Source organism: Anser brachyrhynchus (assembly GCF_964034855.1).
Source record: "Anser brachyrhynchus genome assembly, chromosome: 10".
In the NCBI taxonomy this organism is placed as follows: Eukaryota; Metazoa; Chordata; class Aves; order Anseriformes; family Anatidae; genus Anser; species Anser brachyrhynchus.
Genome location: NC_137705.1, coordinates 3,372,225 through 3,396,804, shown reverse-complemented (window position 1 = coordinate 3,396,804; position 24,580 = coordinate 3,372,225). Strand labels below are relative to the sequence as shown.

Genomic DNA, 24,580 nt, shown 5'->3' with positions numbered 1-24,580 from the left:
TTCTGGACTGCCTGCAAAACTTCTCAATCTGGTCTTCTTTATTTCATCTTGGCTGTATTTTTGTCACAAATCTGCTGAAGGTGAACAAAAAAGAAAGGGTCCCTGGCCAGGCAGGTGTTCAGAGAACTGCTCCCATTTACTGTGAGGCTGCTCAGAAAGTCATGAAAAAAAGTGAAGCACTGCCAGTCAGGAAGAGGGATGCCTTAAAGAGATTCTGGCAAGCTGGCTGGTGAGGGAACAGCTTGGGAGTAGACTAGATGTGCTAAAGCTAAATTGGGAGGGGAAATTGGAGGCTGACTCTGGCCAATGCATTGAGCTGAAGAAGGTATTTGCTATGCCAAGTGAAAAAGTGAGAAAATGTATCAGACTGGATTTTTGGAGAGGTGCTAATAAGGATGACCTTGTTACGTGGCGAGAGTTGGTCAATTAAGGACCTTGGGCTGAGGGAGTACTTCTTGTACAAGACACAACATTGACAAGATAATTAGGTGGTTTCAGGGAAGGCCCTCAGCCATGTGGTTTGATTCCTCTGTTGATTGTTTTCTTTAACAATCCCAAACTTCTACTGTCTTCTCACTATCCAGGTTGTTGTAAGGCTATCAGGCATTTGGAATTTAAAAGCATAAAATAGAATTGAAAGGCTTAAGCCTGTGGTGTGCCCAGCGTTCTGTAATACTTGTTCCCTCTGAGAGAGAGAAGCTAGGGGAGCTGAAAAGAAGCTCAAATGATCCAAGAGAGTGTATGAAAAGGCAGCTTTTACAGAAGTTGAAACGAAGAACTCATATTTATTTTGCTTCTTAATTTAGATTACAGGCTGCTGTTTGTTGAGGATGTTTCCTTGTGCTTAACATTTAGGATTGTTTTGACATTCTCCATAGTGTACATGTTTATTTTTAGTACTGTATTTGTACCAAAAATTCTTTGGATGTAGAAGAGACGTCTGTAGGCACCACAACACAAACTCCTGTCAAAAGAAAGGCAAGAGAGATGCTGTGAAGTAGCAAGGAAGTAGCAATCCAACCCAATGTGTTCAGGAAGTACCTTCGTTATAGCAGAGAAGAAATTAGAAACAGGCTATGTTTGTCTCTAAAATTTTTAGTAGTAGAAGTTGAGGACAACGTGGCAGCTGTCAATATAAAGGGTTTTCTATTTCATGTTGGTCAGTCACTGATCTATATGTTCACAAAAAGATTTACTCATTTACCTTAATAAAAAGAAAATTATCTTAACACCTCACTAAATATCTGATGGAATTTGTAAACCGAATTAACCCAGTATTGATCTAATTGCGTGACTATGTACTGATGTCCAGTCATTCAAAAACGTTTACAATTGACTATATATGTGGCAAGCACATTTCTGGAAAACAGATTAATGATCTGATGAAGTGATCAAGCACTTAGTGGCTTTTGGGTGATAAATCACTTCAGCTCTTTCATACATATGGCATTTAATTATGGTCATTTAAAGCACTGTTTATTATTGTGCTATTCCGTAAACTAAAGCAATCAAAATGCTAAATGGATAACAGAAGTTATTGTAAACACAGCCTTATCGTTCCTGTATGAGCGATGCGATGTTGCCAGTTATATCAGGGCAAATTGGGCTTTTGGGGGACAGAAGTTTCAGCTTTTACGCAGCTTTTACTCCCTGCTTTGTTTGGCTGTTAGTTTGAGGAATGACAGAAATTTACACCAACAGTCTAATCCACACAAACTTGTTTTGTTGCATGGTTTGTGTTTTTGTTTTGCTTTGTGTAAAGCGGTAAATGAGATTAATTATGGCTGGTGGCTGTGCTGGCAGCTCAGATGCTGAGAAGCTGGGGATGCTGAGGATGCTTTCCTTGTTATATGGGGATGCTGCCTAGCTTTAACATCCCCTGTGTTTTGCTAACCTACCTGCCTGACCTTCAGCCTGCTGGCCGTGAGCTGGGTGTTCAGCTCTTCTGTCACCCCTTTTCCTTCACTGGAAGGGGAGGTCAGAGTAATTGCTGGAGCCAAGCGAGGCTCTTCCATCAGAAAACAGCACCATCGCTTCTGAAAAGCGCTTTGAAGCCACCAAAGGTTATGTAATTCCCTTGGTGATTTGGAGGGGTATCTTGTTTGTTTTCTGTAGGGCTAACCTAGATGCCAGCAGTCGGTGGGAGGCTTTCCACTGGCTAAGCTCGCTGTTGGATCAGGCCTAGGAAGTTCTCGCCCATTAGTCAAGGACTTCCTGATGCCTCCTGATATCTCTATACAGCCGGTGCCAGTGGCCGGCAGCAGCCTGCGCGCTCTTTTGTCCGTGTGCAGTGGACTCGGATGAACCAGAGCGCAGCGGTGGTGCTGTGCTGTCCCCCTGCAGGCTCTTCCTCCCCCTCCCTAGAGTTTATTCCCCTGCTGATGGGGTATCTGCTGGTGAGCTGGTTTCCACAGGCGACCTAAGGAAAGAAAACACTGAGCTTCATTAGTGAGCTTTCGCAATGCACATTAATTTATATCAAACTTAATTTTGTTTTCTAAGAATATGCTTATGCATGCAAATAAGTAAAACAGGCAACACCAGCAATAACCCTTGGAATTTATTCTGCCTCCTTTTAACCACATCCAGGAGCTCTGGGTGAGGTCTGGGGGCACACATGGGACAATGTCAGCAGGGTAAGATGGCTGCTAGGAAAGAAAAAATAAGGCCTCAAGAGCTGGTGCATAGCTTTTTTCTTTTTTTCTCCACATTAATTCTCCACATTAAATTGCAGGTTGCTTTGGATAACCTTTTGCTGAATATGATCTTACACCGCTTCTGCTAGAACTGCACTTAGCGCTTTAGTTCTGGGAAAGCAAACATTATCTCTGATCCCTTCAGGTCTATGCAGACACCTTCGCGTGCACCCTGAACTATGCTGAAGCTAATGTGCTGAATGGAAGGGTTAGAAATTACAGCGGAATACTTGATGAGGGAAAAAAAAATCTCAGATAGTGGGATGGACTGAAATAAAGAAGGCCAAGGAGGAATGTGGGGCTGCCTGTTTCCTTTTCTCTAGCTTAGGGCCAGTCTTTCATGGCTTCTCTTAAATGGACTATTACTATTAATTTCTGCTGTAAGCAGGGGGAGGAGCTGCAAAGAATATGGCTTTTGCTAAAATGTCATTGCAAGCTGTTACTATTAAGCAAGCCGGGAGGAGGAACGAGGGAAAACAACACAGTGGTGTATGAGGCACTGCAAGGCTTTTGTTCTGTGCCAGTGCAGCATTCAGGGCTGGAGCAGAATTTCAGCCATGCTGCAGTGACATTTGTAAATGAGAACATGGAAAGCTCCTCAGTTTGGCCAGAATAAAATGCTCTTTTTAGGGGTGGAATAAAAAAAAAAAAGTCTAGCTTAATGAAAAGAGGGGAATCAGTCCAGGGGAAAAAAAAATAAAAAGGTTTAAGAAGCAAAACAGAATTTAGAAACAGCACACATGCCAAGCGAGTAATCAACACATGAGAAAGGGTCTTGCAGAGGCAGAGTGAGCAGGGCTGCACGGGAAAGGACAGCTGGGGGGGGGGGGGGGACTTCTGGAATGGCACAGAGGCTTAGAAAGCTAAAACAAAAACAAAAGGCCAAGGGGAAACATTCAAATGGATATAAAGAAGAATGAATAGCTGTGAGGCATCTCAAGAATGTCTGTTACAGTCTCCTAACTAAGGATCTGTTTTAATGTGTTTGTTATGAATTTTATCCTACATTCTGTTTTGTCATATCTCTGATATGAGGCTGCTTTGTGGAAAACACAACTCCCGTTTTAGGGAGCTGACACTATTCCCTTGAATTTCATGGATCTGTAGCATCATTTAACATTTCCTTTCATTGCACAGGGAAGGTGACAGATTGATTGCGAGTATCTTTGACCCCCCGTTTGCGCACGATGCATCTTGGTACCATGACAAGTGCAAATTGTAAAAGGGATAAGCAAATTTTGACAAATGTAGACATCCATTTCAAGACGAACAGCTGCCCTGTGTCAGTACGAACGCAGTACGGTGGCCGGTCACATCTCCCTGCAGGCAGGATGGGTCAGGAGCAGGGTGGGCACTGCCTTTGTCCTCTCGCTTCCAACCATCGCTGCCTCTCGCCTAATGAGGCCCCGGCTGTTTGTGAGCACTGAACTGCCAAGGCAGAGCTGCAAAACCGACTTGTGCATAGAAATTGCCAGCAAGGCATGGAAGAGGCTGCGGAGGAATGCCAGCACCTCCATCCTGGAGGCCAGACTAAACTAATCCATTAGAAATAACCCCCAAGCTTTACGAGATTCCGCATCAGAGGGGGAAAACACCTGAGGCTTCATTTGTCTTCCCTCTCAGAGGGGATTTGCAGGCTCTGCCAGATGCGGCGCTCGCCCTCCAGGCGTGCTGTTGAGGAATGGTTTTAAACCCCCAAAATGTCGGGCGTGAGGTCTGTGGGTCCAGCCCTTCCTGGGCAGCCCTGGCACTGCCACCCCTGGGGCCATGGGGTGCAGCCTGGGGCAGCCCAGCCCTGGAAGCAGTGCGTGAGATTGGGCTATTAAGAATAATTAATACCAAATTTAATTGACAATTACTTAGCAAGAGGAATATTTCTCTTTAAGAGGCCATCTACATTTATGGTGCTACATAGTACAATAAAAAATAACAATCTGTTTTACTGAGCTGAACATAAAGCAGTAACAAACACAAATGTTGGGCTGCTTTTATCTACGGGCAGCGCTGTCTCAGAGCAGTGCAGGTAGACAAAGGCTGATGCACAAGCAGTAATGGAAACTCCAGAGGCATTTAGTAATTGTTTCTGCATCAGTACAGACTGGATTTTAATTCCTTTTGGAAAGGACACAATAGCTTTTAGACTTGGTATTATTTACATATAAAAGATTCATCTCTTAATGTTAATAGGCTGTGTAATATAACCATTTATCCATGGGCAGGTGCCTCATACTATATGTACATTTATGTTCTTTCCCTGTTATTTTGTGATGACTTTGAGTATTTTATGTGTTGCTTCCTGCATGTAGTTTAAATGTTGATCCTGTATGATCTCCTTTGTTCTTGTGTTCACAATATTACTCTTGATCCACTAAACCCTCCAGCACATCACATTCTTACTCATGGCTCATTTTTTTTCCCACTCTGTGGAGCCTTTAGATATGGGGATAAAGGAAATGGGATAAAGAGAAGAACAAAATAACTAAAGAATATGTAATGGAATGAATTAAAAACCCCAACGACATAAGGAATCAGTAAATAATGAGTAGGAAGTACCATGCAGTATGTCATTCATTTAGCCCTCTCTGTACAGGGTAGTACCAGATGGTGCCCTGAGGGACTTGGATGTTCCCATCTCTGCTCCAACGCTACTAAAGAGGTGAGATGAGAAAAGGAGATGAGATAGATAACACCAATCTGCCCAGCAGAAAAATGATTATGATTATATAACTAATGACCCAGGGAATTAGATGATATCAAAAATAGGAAGCGTGCCAATTTGTGCTGTGACACATTTGAGCAGCAAAAGCATTATGAGGATGGTATAAGAATAGTTTATTTGAACATATAGCAGTTGAGAGAAAAAGGGTCTCTTTATCAAGCAGTTAAAACTGTTCTGTTCATTTCACAGCAATTTCATGAGATGCTAGATGATAAAACTACCCTATTGTATGTTATTGCAATAATACTAACCCAGACATGCATGTACATGGTCTATCGTTGCTCAGCTGGGAACTTGTTAGAGTCTAGTTTTTCTCCAGTTATGTTGAACAGTTTTCCTGCTGAACGCAGTAGTAACAGGATTGAGACCTTAGCATCTCTACTGAGGAAAAGCAGCTTGCGTCTTGTCTGTATGGGAAGTGCCAAAGCGGTTCCCAGTCTGTCTCGTTGCCCACAGCCTATTGCTGAGTCTTCTGCTCCTTACAGGATTTGCTTGTAGGAATAGCTGGGGGTTTGCGTGCCGTGCAAGTTGCCTGCTGTGGGACAAGGTGGGGGCCCTGGTCAGAGGTCTCAGGAAAGAATGGGGTCATGGCACCACCCGGCAAAATTGTCAGGAGTAAAGAGTTCCACGCTGGAATATTTTTTTGGGGAAAATATTGGATGATATTTCAAATTCATCAGAAAAAGTCTTTGACCAACTCCCCTCCCCCAGTTGTTCTGATATGATATATATTTCTCCCTTCTTCCTGTACCATTTTCTTTCAAGGGCTAAGAAGGGATTGCAAGCACTTTCTATTTCCACTGTAACATCCGGAGGCTAGTATCTAAATACAGGTCTACCAGATATTTTTATTTCTAAAACTGACTTTGGTGTGCAGCCCTTCAGAACGGGTAGCTTAGAGGCCTGCCTATAAAATGTGGAACGGTCCAAAACGCTATAAAATGCAGCTTTTTACCATCTGTTAGAAAATGTTAATGAGCTGGTGATCTCATTCTGTATCTTAGACAGGTGTCCACATCCCCAAAAATGTGACTAGAAATGACATCTTTGTTGACAGTCTCATCAGATTAATTGGACTTCAGGACTGAGCTAATTCTCACATCAAGAGGCTTGAGAACATACTGTCGGAGCTGTGTGAAGAACCTTGAACTCCTGTTTCTTGTGCTGTCGCCAGATCATAACAGCTTTGATGGACTGGATTAGGAAATCAATATACACACATTGACATGCTAATCCCTTCAGGGACACTCATTAAATAACATTCAGATAAAGGGGCCATGACAGTACGCGTGGAATCAATGGCTGCAGCACGATGTTAGGTTTTGTTTGGTTTGGTTCTTTTAAATGATTCAACATTAAAACAACATATAAAATGTTAAAAATATGAATTTAACCCCTGGAAACACAAAAATCAATATTAAAATAGACCTAAAGTGTAAGAAGTATGAAAAAGAGGAAGGTTTTGATTTTTCATATGCATTAATGTGAGGAAACTCCTAGGAGTGAAAGGGATCTGTTGGGTCACAAGTTCAGTTCTCTGCTGTAGGAGATATCCATGCCATGCAATACCTTCCATGAAGTGATCAAGCACTGTTTTAAAACTAATTAGAATTTTTCTCCTCTTGGGACTCTGCTCTGTAACCTTTCTTCAGTAACGGGTAGAGACCTTCATCTAATTTGACTAAATTTATTCCTGGCTAATTTATATATTTTTTTTCCTTTAGCTTACAAATCCTTTTCCCCTCCTTGTTGTTCATGTGATGTATTTGCAGACAGGGGTATCTACCCTGTTTTTGTTTTTTAAGGCTGAACAGGTAAAAATTAGTGAATGTTGTGTCTTGTAAGTACTCCCATCCCCTGTTCACTGCAGTAGTTGTTTTCTGCACCTGTTCCTGTAGGAGGGCAGCTCTTCTGAACATCAGTAGCATCACTTTTTTGTGCCTCAGACATCACCATCATATCTCACCATCTCTGATTCCTTGCCCCATACAAAATATACTCATTTATAAAGCTCCATTTCACAGCAAGAGCTAAAAGGTCAGACCTCTCCAGTGCAAAATCTAAAACTGGCATTTTAGGTTCAGTGAGCTGACGTCTACTGAGCCAGGGAGTCCAGGGCCCCAGGTTAGGTGTGCTCCTGTGAGCTTGTGTGAGTCCAGGCTTCCAGCCTTGCTGCAGGACAGCAGATGTTTGGCGAAGCAGCCGGCTGGGAAGGTGGCTGAAATCCTGCCAGCACAAGTGTCGGGGGCATGCTGCATTAGCCCAAGGCATTCCAGTTGCAATGAACCAAGGTTTACCAGTGGTGGAAAAAAAAAAATATCACTGGAACATTCGTTCCTTTTGCATTTTATTCCTTGGACTTGATTTTCAATCTGTTTTAAGTTGGTGACCCCATATTTCAATAAACAGAATCATCTTAGTTTTACATGGCTCCAGAATTTGCAGCAGAGATTCCAACCAGGCTTTGTGTACTGTTTATTCTTAATTATTTTGTAGAGAAGAAATATGCAGCATCATATATTCAGATAGGGCATTTTAACTCCTCAAAACATACTTTTTTTTTCCAGCCCATTTATTTGAAAATGATATGGTGCGTGATACTGAGCATGTCAGATTTGCGTTGTAAGTTACAAATAATTGATTATTGTTTTATTTTTATTTTTTAGTATATCTGTGATGAATGATTGATTGTTCTCATGCAGCTCATCTCAAGTACCAAAATCCCTGAATGCCGGTCTGGAATTTTTAAAGACTATTGACCCATCAAAAGTACCAGTATGTTGCTGGTAGGTAGGTTTGTTGTATGTAGGTTTATTGTTCTTTTCTAGTGAAGTACTTCCTATTGGAAAATGACTATTGCAAGTTCCAGCTGAGTTTGTTTCTTTCTCTATATATAATTTGTGTGAGTATATATATATTTGTGTGTGTGTATATATATATATAAAATAAAGTTATATAAAAAGATATCTTTAAAAAGATATTTTGGGAACTAAACATGAAAGGGAAGAACAGCAAAGGACAGAATTACCTATTCCTTCAAGGGTTTATGTTATGTTCACTTAGAGGTGCTCCAAGTATTTCATATTTGTAATTCCAACGGCATTATTTCTGAGCATGATTTCATGGTGAGAAATGGCCCCAGATGAGTGAAACTTTGCCCTTCTGAATCTGTGTGGATGGGAGATGAAGAGATGCAGAACGTGTAGGCAGCAGGACCTGGTGGTTGGACCCTGTGGGATAGAGATGTGGGTTTTGTTCCTCGCTCTAATAATCTTTATGTAAGGTAGGCCAGCAGCTTTCTTTCTCTTTAATGTATTTATTTCCATTTAAACTTCTGAGTGTGATGTGACTGTTCTGTGGACTACAGAAATGAGAATATCTGCATCATGTCTAGCAAATTGGATCCAGTGTCTGATGAGGTATGATGATAGTAAAGGATATTGCGAGGAGATGGGGGGGGAAAGAGACAAATATTGATAGGAGCCTGAGAATAGAAGGGGGGAAAAAAAAAAGAAACAACACTAATTTTGGCAATCAGCCCTTGCTTCTCCAAATAATCGGATCTCATTATGTGAAGTATTTGGCTCTGTCTGTTCATGTCGGCGTTGGACAGAGCTCCCGCTGTTACAGCAACCACCACAAGTGAGGGCTGATACAGCCCTGCTCCTGGAGCGAGGCAGGGAAGGCTCTTCTCAAGTTGGAGAGGATCATTCTCATCCCTCCAGGATGCTGATTGTTCCTGCTTCATGGGATTACGTTATCGCTTTTGACTTCAAATAAACATCTTAGAGAGTTTTCCCAACTGTAAATTATCATTTTTTTCTTCATTTGATCTCTCCACTCCTTCTTAATGCTCAAAGTGGGCATCACATGACTTCATTTAATTGATTATTTCGCTGTTGCCTGTTTCATCTTACATTATTAGCAAGTGCCTTCCTATCTCATTTTTGGAAGGTTTGTTAACAGAGATCAACTGGATCAATATCCACATGATAAAGATGCTAATTGCTTTGTCTACAGCTATGTTAACTTCTAGTCCTCCTTGCCGATCTTCCATGCTGCTGTAGTGTGAATTCTTGATAGACTCGCAAAATATGCTGCATATTTTAATCCACTTTGGTGCTGGTTTTATACTTATAATATTTGGTTTCAAATGAGATGGTCCCCAGAATTTTGGAGACAATCAGAAGCTTCTGGGCTCTTTTTGGATATAAATAGTAGACTTCATGTGTTGCTGTCTTGCATCCTAAGGTATTAAGTGCTGGCAGTGTCATGTAGAAAAGCAGGTGATATGTCTTGTATTCTGTAGTTCTGTCCACTCCATTTGTACAGGTTTCACTAATCTGCTTTCATACGGCCAACGTAGTTAAATTGTTCTCGACAACCATGTAAAAGGTCTGAGTTTGGATTTAAGAATGTTTTATTTTAATAAATAGGCAGAAACTTACACTTATGTTCAACCTGATTTAACCCAAATTGTTAGAACCTTCCTGCATGAGTTACGCTTAAGTAATTTTTTTGAAGTCTATGAGGTGGAGGGAGGAAACTTAACCATAAAGTTCCTAGCAAGTTGCCATGTAAATAATAAAACTTTGTTGTTAAACACTGGTGAGGAACAATGATTTATTAAATAAATTGATTTTTTTTATTTTTTTAAAGGAGATTTGTATGTGGTCAGTTAGAATATTTGGTAGAGAAAAATAGATTACTTCAGGTACAGGTGACAGGATGATAGTGTAAAGGAAGTTGTGAAAATACTAATGCATATACAGAGAGAAATTAGAAAAAAAAAGTTCAATACAGACTCTGGAGGAAGAAGAATAAATATGTAGGCCAGGTCAAGAGCACGGAAGCTCTTACGTGTAGTGATAGAATTTTTTTTAATGTGTAGAGTAGTAAGTGACTGGTAAAATCAAAGGGGAGGCGATAGAACACTAGGAGAAGAATGTGGCTGCAGTTTGTAAGCTCACAATTTTTGATTAATTGTTTTATTCAAAATAATGGTCGGCTTCCTTCCCTCTGCCCATTTTTTCAAGCTTTAGTTTTGAATAGGAATGTGTAAATAATTTATCAATACGAGAGAGGGAGGTACTTACTGACCATCATGTGTAAGCAGTCTTTCAAGGTCAGATCTGGAAAACAAGCAGAGAGATGTGAATTTTGTCGTCTATCTGTTCCAACATTGTTCTCGCTCTGTTTTTTTAATGCTATAGGAAAATGGCAAACCAAACTTAAATATGTGTATTTGTGCAGCGCAGAGCATGTATATATGTACACTGGAAGCAGAATTGAAGGCAATGATTGATTCGATAAGCTATATCATAAAACATGTATAAAACACTCCCTGTTCTTGTAAATTATAATTGTTCTTTCATATCTACACTAAATAAATTGTAAAGACAGTATCATTAAATGCTCCTCTTTACAACTCACCATTTTAACATGTCCAAATTTCAATATTAACATTGTATTCCTTTGTGAATTGAGCTTTTATTCATTACATTCCTTTTTAGTCTAACAGTTATTATTATGCTGCTCGTACTTTAGCTTCAGAGCTAATTATAGTCTTTGGCTATCTCCTTCTGGAATATAGATACTGATATATATTAATAACACGTACCTTGTTCTTCAGCCAGTGCTTATTTCACAAGGATGCTGTGATTAAGAGGCCAAAAAAAAAAAATACACTGACTAAAATGTTATTTTTTTTTCCTTTTGCTTGGTCATTTTGCTATACCGAAGAGCATCTACTGGAAATATCCGCAAAGAGCGATTCTACCCCCCATCCTTGTATAGTTGGAAATCCCTTAATATTGCCATGTACTGTCAACTCACACATAATGAAAATGTCAATAGTCCTCAGATTGGAACAGTTAAGGTACTGAAACAGATGTAGCCCAATACAAAATAAATCTACGGAGCAGATGAAGAGGGAGATGGCTTGGTCACACATTCATTAAAAAATAAATAAAAACAACCCTCAAACCTAAATTAACCACGAAAATCCTGTTAGCAAGACTATATTGCAAGCAAGACAAAATGGTAGAATCTGACCCAGAAGAGGTGCATTGAGTGTGATGCCACAGATTAAATCCAAAAGGGTCAAAGGGAGTGAAATTCTAGTACCTGCTACCCACTGAGGGGATGGCAAACCTTGTAATTTCTATCTAATTTCTTTGCTGTTCGGACCAGAATACAGGAAAGAGTTTGTAATTTTATCCACCCATCACCCTTCTAAGTCTGTTGAAGATAGGATAGAAGAGAGGGAAGTGCTGGTACACATGCTAATTGCAGACAAAACCCTAGCTGAGCAGCTATGAAGTGTGTAGATAAAATGGTTATTGAAGCTGTGGGTGCTACTTTCTCAGGGTGTTTTTGAACTGTGAGCTGAAAAACCTCAGGTTGTCCTTTTATACAGCATTCATGCTTTTTGACTATTTTTATCATAAGACTGTTCAACATCTGGATCTGTTTGGGAAATTTAATATCCTTTAAAGAATGCGTTAATTTTTTTCTATCCGGACTTTGTAGATCAGTGTGAGTAATATGCAAATAGCGTACGTGCTTGTATATGTGTTTACAACAATGGGAAGTAACTGTTTTTACTGAAGTGTAGTCATGATTTTCCAAAACAAATGCATCCCAGACTAGTATCTTTATTTTGCATGTACTTAAAATATGATTTCAGTTTTCATTCTTTCATACACTTGTGATTTCCACAGCTTGTCATTCCTGCACATGTACACTGAAATTATGATTTTCCTCATTGGTCTCTGAAATGACTGGAATCTGTGGGCTGTGTTTATATTCTCAGCTAAATATTACATTTATCTTTGAAATCACTTTTAATTCAAAATCCTAATAAAGCTGTTTACGTGCTGACTGCTTTATTCCTACAAGCTGTAGGGAGCTGATTTCATGCAAGAATATCTAGGAAAGAAGCAGACAATAGCTTTGTTAATGTGAGATAATCTTCTTTAATGAGCGAAAAATAAGTATGTTGTTGAAAGGATAACAACTGGAAGATAAGTAATGCTATAAAGGGTAAGAGCATTGGGGAAGCTCTCTTGTTCTTCTTGAAATTCTCTCCTTTTGAAGAGTATTTACAGGACTTCTGGATAGCAATAAGATTGAGTGCCTATACCATCAAATATTTCAACTCTGTGGATGGTATACGTTACTCATGAGTGACATTCTCATAAATTAGTCTTTGCCAGATGCTTCGTCTTGTGGCCTAAATTGCTGTAAAGCCCATTAAGATATATTATGCACATAAAAGGGACAGTAGTTGCAGAACCGTTGCTATAAGGGATTGTGTTACTTGATTGTTATCCATTAAACAAAAAGAATTTCTTTCCACTTGAATCTTATTTTAGATGCTCGTGTTTGAATCCATAATGAAGATTAAAGGCTGTAGCTGCAATCTGCCAATGTAACTTCTCGTCTTATTCATTAAATTCATTAAATATTGTTTATTTTTTTTGAGTTTGTGTTTATGTAAAAAGGTACCATAGAAGTTCTGAAGTATGAATTATCCACACTGATATCTTAAATCATGTGTGTCTGTGCAGAGGGACAGCTGCTACAGAACAGGATCCTTGATGTGCCCCTGACCCTCCAGACACCATCCTCGCCCCTGCCTTCCCCCACGTGGCTGCTCTTCTGTCTCCCTAATGACACATGCTCAGGACTAAGCAGGACAGGGCTTATTTATTAACAGATCAAAATGATGTGGTATTTATTTAGAGATTCAAGGCTTCAGTTTGGCATGCATTATATATCTATTACATTTTGCAAGTTTGTTTTTTCAGGCTGGTGTGTACTGGCATTACTGGGACATGTGTTCTCTCCAGAGCTGAGTCAGGAAATGACACCAGGCTTATGTAGTATAAAAGCACGACCCAAGAATTATGTGCCCTTAACATATGCATCTAGTCATCTTTTTTTATGTGTTATGCTATTTGGTGTGGAGTGTACTAATACAAATATTAAGAGTAATTTTCAAAAATATTTCCAGCTTAATTTCTGTGAATATCAGCTTTCTTCCCCAGGAATCCTCACAGATTACTTCCTTTGTTATGTTTTGAGTCCTTGGTTCAGAGTTTTAAAAAAAAAAAAAAAAAAAAAAAAAAAAAAAACAATGAAAAACACAAATAAAACCAAACCAACCAATCAAACAAACCTTGATGAGTCTAGGACAAAGTGACTGAGTTTAACCATTTTCCTTAGCTTTCCTTCAGCTGATCTTGTTTGTCTTGGAGAACTTCAATTTCCTTAGTTAAAATCGTGGCACAGACTGCCTAGCTCTGGAGAATGTACTTGGGAATTGACAGCATTTGCTTTTGCAGGTTTTTCAAAATACTTTTTTGTGTGTAAGCAGGTGCCAAACATCTCACCAAATGTTGCTAAGTAGCCTCTAACTTGGATAAGCTCCCACAAAGGGTGAAGAGGACAAGGAGGTGAAGCATGGGACTCTTTCAGGCTATTTCTTCTGTTAGGCAGGTCACTTCTTTCAGCTTTTTTTTTTTATTTAAAAAAAAAAGCTTCTGAAAACTGGCAGACTCAGATTTAGCCTGTTCTCATCTATTTCTGTTATGGTGGAGAACAGTGTTTCCCGTGTTTCCCTTTCCCTGAGGATGCTTGAGTTCTCCTACATCCAGTGGGGTGTCTCCGCCTAACTCCAACAGTTGTAACAAAGGTGTCTGGGTTTCTAGATGAATTCGAGTAGGAAGGATTAAGCTTGACTAAAAGTTGAATAGATACTTGATTGTTACTTTTCTAGAACTGACCTTTTTTTCTTCTCTACAATTTTTAATAAAAAAAATTAACTGTGCATTCACAGGTGTAAGCTGCAGAGCTGGGGCTGTGGATTGGTGTCAGTGTCACAAGTGCTTCCAGGTAATGCTGAGTCTCAGCAACTTTGTGAGAGCTGGATGTGATGGGCTTGTGCCACTGCAAAAGGTAAGAAAATGCTATGAAAAGAATGTAGAAAATGGATAATACCTCCAGGCCTTATTGTTATTCCACTTTTCTAAAAACAATATACTAGGAACTGTAGTCTGTATCTGCTGTAATCCACCTCCTTTCAAGTTCATTCTCAGACCTGTTTCTTTATGAAGACAGTGAGAGTGTTGGAATTGTTGTTAATATTAATTTATAATCTTAACGTGATTTCTTTTCAAATACAGAATGGTTCCTTATGTTGAACAATGCTGAAATGCATGCAGGGTTCAGAAGACAGACTTGTATCTGCTTTAAGCTTGGAAACTGGAAAAAAAATTACAAATGATGACTGCATAGATTTCCTGATTCTTTCGGGCATGTAAGTCCCTTAGAAGATTAGATGTCGGAGTGATTTCATGCTGTGTAATATCGTCATTGGCATGGTTTCTTTGGTAATAGAATTCTGATTTTGTGAAGTACGGCGGCTGCTAAATCAGGCTGCATGAAGATCCAGGTTTTAGCTCTTGTTCTGACTCTTCAATGAGAAGCTTAAAAGCTTCTGTTAAAGGTAGTGCTGGTGCCTAGAAGTGTCTCTCGTTCTACAAAGATGTAGCACCTAAATGCCAGTAGAAAAAAATTCCTTAGAAATCAAATCTGGTTGCTTAGTACTTACACCAGCTATGTTTACAGGCAGCCGTATCAGATCTTTCACTCACAAGGAAATAGGGAGAAGGGAAACTGGCAACCACTCTTCTTGTGCTTGGACCACCTATTAAAAAAACAGCTTTACTAATACAAATGCAACCTTCTTTAACTAATCTGTGTGGGCTATTTACAAAAGGAAATTTTAAGTCAACGTTTGTGTCGTTTACTTGAAGATCCTTTTTTGGACAAAATATATTTTTACTTGAATTAAAATTTCAAAATATTTGGGAAGTGTACTGAACATGGAGATAAATCATTTTTTTCCCAGAATTTTTATCTCCATTGAAGGTAATAACACTTCTACTGAAACAGCTGTAAGATCATTATTATTTTTCATTATTATTTTTTGTTACACATTGATTAAAAACAAATACAAGCTGGCTGTTGTGAAAACTACTGCCAAAAACTCTTACGTCATGGGGTTGATTCATTAACATGTATTTTGTGGTGCCTGCAAATAAGGAGCTGAGGGTATCGGTGCGTGTGTTGAGGATGGAGTGATTAGACAGAAATAGTGAATGCAGCTCCAATTAAAAGCAGAAAAAATGACCAAAGAAATGTTTGCTTCTACCATTTTCAGGGAGATGGAGTTTGTTCACCTTCACTTATGAAAAAACCCTTTCTGCCACAAGCTGTATATGACAGGGTTTGAAATGTAATAGAGGTGAAACAGTTGTGGGATGTACTTGGACAGGCTGAGTAGACTTGTGTTGTTAAACCACTTGGTGTGTCCAGTATGGCAGTCTGGCAGAAATGTTGCTTGATATGCTTTCAGTTTACATAACTGAAGTTTCTAGACTGTATAAATTTAGACTGTATAAATTCAGATTTAGGTATGGATGTTTGTTCTTGGTAAAAATGCTTATTATGTATCCCTAAGGCCTCAGCGTTCCGGTTTATGTATACATAAACTCTCTCTATATATTTAGCTAATGACATGGGCTGAGATAGCATTGTCATGCTGATACTGTTCAGCTCTGCATCACCTGTACTAACTGTGCTGCCTGGCTCAGCCCAGGCTGTGCAGTGCTCTCCAGCCTGGGAGAGGCTCCAGAGGGGTCACGGTGATGTCCTGTTGATGAAAGCTCTTGTTCCCCCTTGGGGCTTTGAGCTCAGAGTGACTGCTCATGGCCAGGGCCATACAAAAGGCATTTGTGCCAGTGGTGGCACCTTTTCACATCCTTCTGCTTTGAATCTGAAGCGGGAAGACTCACAAATAGAGGCTTAGAAGACTGTCACATCTTCTGACAGCACCAACCTTGTTTTGTTTCCCTTTGACGTTGCTCAGGTTAAAGGAACAAGTTCTGTGACTCCTTCCACTGGCACATGGTGTTTCCACGAACACGGTTTTCTTTTCAATTTCTGATCAAATCCCGCAGATGGTTGTATGGGCTTTCCAAAGGATAGTACAGGTGCTTTCTTACATTTATCTGGCACATATGTGCTGAGCCAGTTATTGCACTGCATGGCCAATGCACGTGACCATACTTGCTTTTACACTCTGCAAATAAGCCCTCTGAAATTACTGGGACTGGCTGTTTAAATTGAAATCATTCATGAATCTCCACAAGACCAGTACTTCAATATTTATGTAGTGGGCTGAAATAGATTTTCTAGCATATAAAATAACACTTAAGGGATGATGGCGCACAGCCTCTGGCCCTGCCTGAGCAGAGAATCGAACAGGTAGGAAAAAGTCTGAGGCATGGAATAACACTTGTGTCCTTGTGGGGAAAAAATAAAAATAAAAATATTGACCACTGCAGTAAGAGTGTAGTCACGTCTCCTCACATGGGACACCTCTTCCCTGGCTTGGGCAGGGGACATGTAGGAACAGTGGCTGCCTGGGGACAGAGCCTGGGCAGTCTTTGCTTCAGGACATGTGGCTGCTGCTGCGGTCTGAGAACAAGTGCAGAGCCACGGTAGGCTTGGGTGAGAAATAAAAGCTACTAAAATACTTGTGTTTCCTCTTTCCTCCAAGATTGCCCTCAATAATAATTTCTGAAGGACTCTGCTGGCTTAGTCGATGAACTTCTTGTACTTTCTAAAAGTCTGTCCAGCCCTTTGCTGGGAAGGGGGGATGAGAACTGAAGGGAGTTTGTGGTTCATTTGAGGTGCCCTCAATGGGCACTTACAATTAACAACTGAATGCATCACTTGCTTTAAATAGCCTGACTACAGTCATTCATAAGAACAACAAAAGGTGGCAGACTGATTAACATTTGGTGGAGTTTGAATGTTTAACTTTTTTCAGATTTATTGCTGAGAGTTAGGAAGTCTTTCTCTCTCCCACACACACATCTGTTTGCAAGTTTGGGCCGGCTATTTAGGAAGAGTGACACGAGGTTTGGCCCAGGCTGCTCAGTCCAGCAAGCTTTTGACTGGTCGAAGTGTTTTTATTTATAGCTGAATTATCAAAGTGAAATGAGCAGAAAACAGCAACAATCAGGATTTGGGCTCGTGCTGGTACCCCTTTCTGGGGTAAAATCAGTTTGAAGAAACTGGCCAATATTTACAGATGTCGAACTGTGAGATAAAGTGATGATCATAGTACAGGGAACGGAAACCTCAATTTTAAATCGCTTCATGTAAGACATTTAATTTGGTGGGAGAATGTGGATAGCAAACATCCCATTTGTTTGTGAGGCAAACTGGATTAGGAGGGCTTCATGATCATTCATACGTGCATGCAAGTGTCTAAAATCATCATCTTGCCCAAAGTATAACTACATATGATCACACTCAGCAAATTTGAATTAAGGAGGAAATGCAGCTGCACACTTGGGGCATGCACTTGTTTACAAATCAAGCTGACCATAAATAAATAAATGTAGAAAATTAGGTTTTGATGAGAGCGCTCCTTTTAACAAGGTCTCTGAACAATTTGGGGAATTGTGTTGTCACGTTTCCTAAAATGAAAATGTTCATAAACTGAGGCAATTTTTGAGCATGAACATTCATTTCAAATGAATAGATTAAAAAGCTTTGGGGAAGCAGAAGGCATGGATTTAAATGCAGAATGTAGGAATTGCTGCTGTGAAATCTATAATTCAATCTTGTTTTATCATCCTAAGTAAAAGATGGATTTCTAGTAATGGATTGTCAGTTTTAAACTACCCTGTACTTTTTTGTAATATGCACAAGTAGATTCTTGTCAACTCAGCATGCAACGTTTTTCCACATAAATGCTTTTCCGTATGATATTCTGTACTAGCACCTGTATGTTCTAACAAGAGACCACATGGTTTGTAAAGGTCTTTGCTCCCATCACCCAGCACAGTTAGAGAAGCAGTGGAAGTAAAATGGTTTTAGCAAGTAAAATTATCCAGTTTAAATTAAAAGCTTCCTTATTTATGCAGGGCAGAAGCTTATAATTTATTCAATGTTATGTGTGTGTGCGTACCTGACAACAGGGTGTGCAAGTCTGAGGTTATAACCTCGGAAAAAGAAGCCAGCAATTACACCTGCCAGCATTTCCCTCTGGCCACTGGTGCAATTACCCATCAAGGATAATTGACAGCAAGATAATAAGGTAAGTTTGTTTGGATTGTTGGTTTTTTTGTTTCCTCCCCCTAGATTGTGGCACTGTACTACTTAGCAAGTAGAACTTGTGACACTCCATTGCGAATGTGCTCATAGGCACCTACAGTCAGCAACTTAAACACTGTGGAAGGGACAGGAATTTTTTAAGGCACCAAGACAGAGAAAGAAATGAATGTGTCACCTTGCCTTTGATGCTAATATTCCATGCCTAGAGCTGCCCCCAAAGGAGCAGGCAATACATGCCATACACCTGAGCTGGTCACTGTCCCTACCATGCAGGATGGGCTGTGGTGGGCAACAAGTCTTCTCAGGGGCTTGCTCTATGACCTTTTCTTTCAAGGTGGCAACAGCAGCAGTTTCCTTTGGTACAACGACACAACAGCGAGATAAGAGGAAAGCCCCAATTTCCCTGCCTTACTCTAAGCAAAGAGCATCCTCCATCTCTGGCTGAGTTTACAGTTTGTCCCATTGCTCTTTGGCAATATATTTTCCTCTGACGTGTTAGATCCTCTTCAGACAGAGAGGGAAAGCAAACCTGGGCCATCACTACTGGAAACCAGCAGACTATAAACCAGAATATATCAAATGCATGCTAATTTCTCAGAATTTCAATCAACCTCTGAAGATGGGGCTGGACTTAGAATTACAAATGGAAGGGACACTTTTATAGCATGAGTTGAGCCTTCCTTCAGTGTTTGCTGCTGACAGACTCCACAGGCTTTAGATTTTTTATTTTTTTATTATTATTTTGCTAAATGTCTGATTACCTTTATACACTTCAACTTCCCAAGTTCTACTGAAAAGTACCCTACTGAGTAGTGTCTGCATCATTCAACTGCCCCCAGCTGTATGCATTTGAGTGCAGCAGCGCTCTCCTGGATCTACTTCAGGACTGTGGCACATTTCTGCCATGCCTATTCCATAGTGATGCGGTTTTGTTCCATTGTAGCCTTTCCTACACAGCTAGATGTCTGTATTTCAAGGTACGTTTGAATATCTGAAGGGATATTATTAGCTCATATTATTTGTATTTAAAATATGCAAACCCATTAATCCAAATTACCTGTTGGTTTCCTGCTGAATTTAGTGTTCAGAACAAATCCCGTTACCTTTCAAAGAGCACAAAAATTGGGTTCTAAATAGCTTCTGTTATAAAAAATTCAAACTATGAATAAGGATGTTTTAAACTCTTTAAGCCATCTGCATGCTGCCAGCTTACCTATTGTGCCTTTAATTTAAAAGGAATGTTAAAATGAGTGCAAACACTGCAAATGATGGCTCTGTGTGGAATACTAATCCACAATAGTTGCATGTTTCTAACACTTTAAAATTCCCCAGACTCTCATTCCTGCAAGCTCTCATTATGGCATTTGAGAGGACATTTTGTATTGAAGAGTAAGAAGCATAAGCTAGGGGGTCTCATCAGGACTGCTCCGTGTGACTTTGAGAACCTAATTTTGGGATTCATTAGATTAAAACCAGTACTGATTTCCTTATGTATTAAGGAAGGCTCTATGAGCCATGAGCTCCACATTTTATGAGGAATGTGATGATAGTTTTTGTTTGTTCATTCTTTTGTTTGACTTTGTTTCTACATGCTCATTCACATCACTTGGACTTTTTTCTTCTTTCTTTTTTTAACAGCCAGCTCCTGAAACCAGAAAGAGAAACGTCATTCTTTCAAGTTTGGTTATCATCACTTATTCTCAGTATTTTACCATTGGAATTTAATTTCCAGTTCTGTCAATGATGCTCCTGCTATCTGTAAAGATATTTTATTAGACCTTATCTGCATCACCCTATCCACTAGTTCAGAAGCATGTGGCTGTAAGCAGTTAACATTTTGGTGCACTTCACCACATGATTGCTAGCTTTTATTTTTTCCCATTAAAAACATGGCTCAGTTTACAGATGGTTAGCTTTTTAATCTAATCCTTCCCAGTAATATCATGACAGACCTATGCAATAAACATTCTATTGGATGTAGAGGAATATTAAACGTTCAGCACTGCCTATTAAGTACCGCTCTTTCAGAGACAAATATTTTGGAATTTGATGCTAGTAGGACTTAATTTTGTGAGCAATCCAGGTAATTAATGAACTTCACTTATCTGTTGGGTAGTATCTGTATCAAGATACTTGAATCTCAAAGAGGCAGCCTGGCTTTTTTTTCTTCATTGAATCAACCTTGTTTTGTATAGAGGAAAAAACAGAGCAAGTGTGTTCAAATTCTGCAGCAGTTCATTGTGAGTAAATGAATAGCATGAAAGAATAGCACAGAAACCAGTGAATCTGAGGTAGACTTGAACTTTCTGGACTTCTTTTGTTGTGGTTTTCTTTTCATTACCATAGAAGGCATCTTACTCTTGGCGTATGCTCCTGCAGTCATAATAACCACCCTGAATAGGCTCAGTCACAGCCCTTGAGTGAAATCAGACCTTTGTTAACACTGCAAGCAAAATATTCATAGAACTTGACAAAGATAAGGAATCCTCCTTCCCAAGAGGGAATGGAAGGCAGGAAGGGAGTGCCAGCCCTGGGAGATGCCTGGAGTTGAGGCATTTTATTGTGGGACTTGGCAAATCTCCTTCACCGCTGCCACCCAACAGGACTTCTCCAGCCATCTTCCTGTTCTCTTCTTTTATTTCCAATTAGCTTGAAAAGGATGAGGACCATGTAGATGTCCTCTTTTCAACCTCCTATAATTCTTCCATTGCGTGGAAGCAAGTCTGGGAGTTCAGATAGTCTGGTACTTTGGACAGCATTAAAACAAAATATAAAAATAAACTTGGACAGTCTGAATGCTTGTGGTATGTCCTACCATTTTCATAATTATGTGAGAATTATGATATTATTCCTGGGGTCAGGGGAGGGACTACTAGGCAAACTAATCAAGATACAATACATTATATGTCAGTATAACATATAATGCAAAGTATTTTTTTGTTTCCAAAAGTCCTGTTCAAGCAAATCTCAAAGCAAAATGCAGTTTCACAAGCGGTGTATATATCAAGAGAAAAATGCATGAAAGGGTGGTTATTTGTAAATCTCTGTAAAACATAGGATGGATATGAGCTGATGTTCAGTATTGCCATAGAATAAGAGACCCAAGCTATGTGATTTTGAATTGTTTGTTAGCATGTTTCATTGCCAGACGAAAAAAGGTTAAACAGCCTGTCCAATTAAAATCAATGGAAATTTGCCGAGTGACTTCAATGAAAACTAGCATGGGCACAAGATCTGTGAAGATGACTGGAAACGGTCTGTGGAGAATTTCAAGGAAGGCAGCTTTGAACTGGGTATAAAATAAATGGGAAACCAATGTCAGTGTCTGCCAGTGGGGCTGCGATAAGGAAATGTGCAAACGTTTCCTCTGATAGCACCGGAATTAGCTGCAATTAAGCATGATTTCAATGAGGAACACATTGCATTTCCAGTTGATCACAGTGAGAAACATTTGTGTAAAATGACAGCTGCAGCTAACTGTTTATGAGTCTACGGGCGCTTCTGAAGCTGGTGAGCTGGTTTATTTGCGTGTTCAAAGCCGGTGGAAAATACAAGCTTGCCCCAAATGGGAACACATAGGGAGGCACTGGAAGTAAGCCCAGGAGACTACAGCGTTTAAGGTCAGAGCACGCTTTTCTTCCTAGCATGCACGCAGTAGCCCTGATGTTATGCAGGTGTCTGTGATGAAGATTTACAGGAGCTGAAAGCCTCCATATCCAGGTTAGAAGGAGATCCAGTGCTTGTGTTTGAGCAGTGTCACCACAGGAGAAAGGGCAAAGGTGAATGTTGGTGGCTGTGACACAGCTCAACAGCAGCCCGATGGCTCACACGTCCCCAGCAGAAGCTGACCTAATCTGATTTTTATGAACCTCTAACAGCCCTCAAGGGGCCCGTGCATTGCTGAGAGCTTGCTGGAGTGCAGCGATGCTCACCTCCTTCCCTTCCTCTGGCAGGGGCTGCAAGTGCAGGCCTTGGGGTTCCCTCATGCCACCGCTCCTCCACCCCGTCAGCTGTGTCAGCTACCCAGGACTAGTCTGTAAGATTTGTTTTAATAAAGCTCACAAAGGCTTTAGAAGACTGGGGGAACGCTTCTAATAGAGGCATTTGATTTTACCAGTTCTGCTTTTGCATTTATCCTTTTTTTTTTTCTTTTTCTTTTTTATTTCCCTACTTTAATATGAAAGCAGAAGGTGCCAAGTTGAGAGCAGTCCCTTTGCTGTAGACTCAGACTGCGATTTTTATCAAAAAATTAGGTTTAGTATCATTTAATGAGAATGGAGAGAAACCAAAAAGTGAGGAAGTATCATAACCTCTGAGAAAAGGAAAAAAATGAAGAAATGCAGAGGGGTTCAGGCTGAAATATGGCCATTGCCTGTCCTGGGTGGATGCTGTTTGTAGGGCAGTTGCAGCCCTCACTGATGCCTGCTTTACTTCTATTTTCAGAATTCCTCTCTGTTTTAATTGATAGGAAAAAAAACATTTGTCTGAAGCAGGTAGGTAGGTAGATGCTGGAACATATCTATGAACAATAGTAAAGATATTACTAAAAGGACGTGATTTTCATATTTCTTCTCTCTGTGGCTTTGTTTCTTCTCTTCTTTCATCTCTTATTTATTTATTTTGATGTAGGTGGGATGGTGTTCTGCCTCACAAATTTTAAAACGGCACTGTTTGCATGTTTCTGCTTATGCAGTGTTTAACTTCTGGGATAGCATGGATCCCTTCAGGAATTCCCTAAAAGGCAATCTTAATTAATGTTACCAGCCGTATGGAAATGTGCCTGCCCCTGGCAATGTAGGGGAATGGTGCTGAATGGTGACAACCTTGTCCTCATCCTCTTGAGCATAATAACTCTTGATCTTTCCTCTTTCAGTACATGGAGGTGCTGAGCCTGTCTCGTACCGTAGCTACATTGCAACGTATTTGCTTGTCCACATAAATTACATCTGTTCCAATCATTTTCTTGGTAATTGTTTTCTAGGAAAAGGTAAAAAAAAAAAAAGTACATTTGCTGAACAGCGGCTGTCATAGGTGTCCTGATTTTTAGAAAACCTTACAGAAAGTAAGTGAGCTGTTACATTTGCAGCCAGGATTTCACAGAAATGAAGGCAGCTGAGATAAGCTGCAGGAGCAGCTCCAGGAGCAGCCCCGTAACGCCGCTGGCAGGACTGCTTATCAGCGGAGGTGAGTGATGGCAGGGGAAGCCTGCCCGGCCGCTAGGGCTGATTTCTGCCCTCGGGGTACATGTCTTAGAATATCGTCAGCTGGTTGCACTTTGCCATGTCAGGATTTGTCTTCATTCCCCCAAATTGTGTGTCTGTGTGTGGATGCTTGTATGTACATTTTAAAACAGGGCAGGGAATATTTTACTTTGTCTCACAAATGATGAATTCATTCATTGCTTTATTTTTTTTTTCTGGAAGATGACCACAACAAAAATCTTGTTGCTCAAGTCCAGGGAAAGTCTCTGGGCTTCAGTTATTTTAGTTGTGAGCTGTACTTTTATGCGCAGCTGTCTTTTTTTGAGAATATTTACTGTTTTGTAGCTTTTATCTCTCTTTCTTCCATGATGTTACAGGGCTTTACACAAGTCTTAATTCTGTGTGCCACAGAAACCCAAGAGAAGTCAGATTTAATCTACAATTTATGGTGCACTTCCTGCAGCAGCTTTAGGCAGTAAGAAAACTTTTGGTTTTACCTTTGGTGAGTTTAGGAATTGCTCACTGCTTCCCTCTAGAAACTCACCAATGTGGGAGCCGCTGGGGAAGGCTTTGTTTGTTCATACAAAGTTACATCCGTGCATAAGATGTAAATTTTTTGATTTTCAGTGACTTTATTGTGTGTGTGTTATGGCATGAGGTCTGTGGAGTGACATTAAAAACTGGAACGTGTTTCTTAGAATGTGAATATCTGTATCTTAGCAATAACAAAAACCTGAGACAGAATAAATGCTGGCTTGCTTGGGTGG

General features: G+C 40.1%; 1 long non-coding RNA gene across 14 annotated transcripts in view; it reads left to right on the top strand.

Annotated features, from left to right (window-relative positions):
• Positions 1-24,580, top strand: part of LOC308200283 — a 60,830-nt gene that overhangs the window by 14,841 nt on the left and 21,409 nt on the right. For 9 of the 14 annotated variants that reach the window (XR_013955417.1, XR_013955423.1, XR_013955424.1 and 6 more), the window contains exon 2: positions 14,258-14,376. This is a non-coding gene — a long non-coding RNA (uncharacterized lncRNA). Of the gene's footprint in view, positions 1-5,286; positions 5,353-8,117; positions 8,202-12,560; positions 14,114-14,257; positions 14,377-14,603; positions 14,738-24,580 lie in introns of those variants that run through there. The other 5 variants (XR_013955418.1, XR_013955419.1, XR_013955420.1 and 2 more) reach the window with 4 other exon arrangements.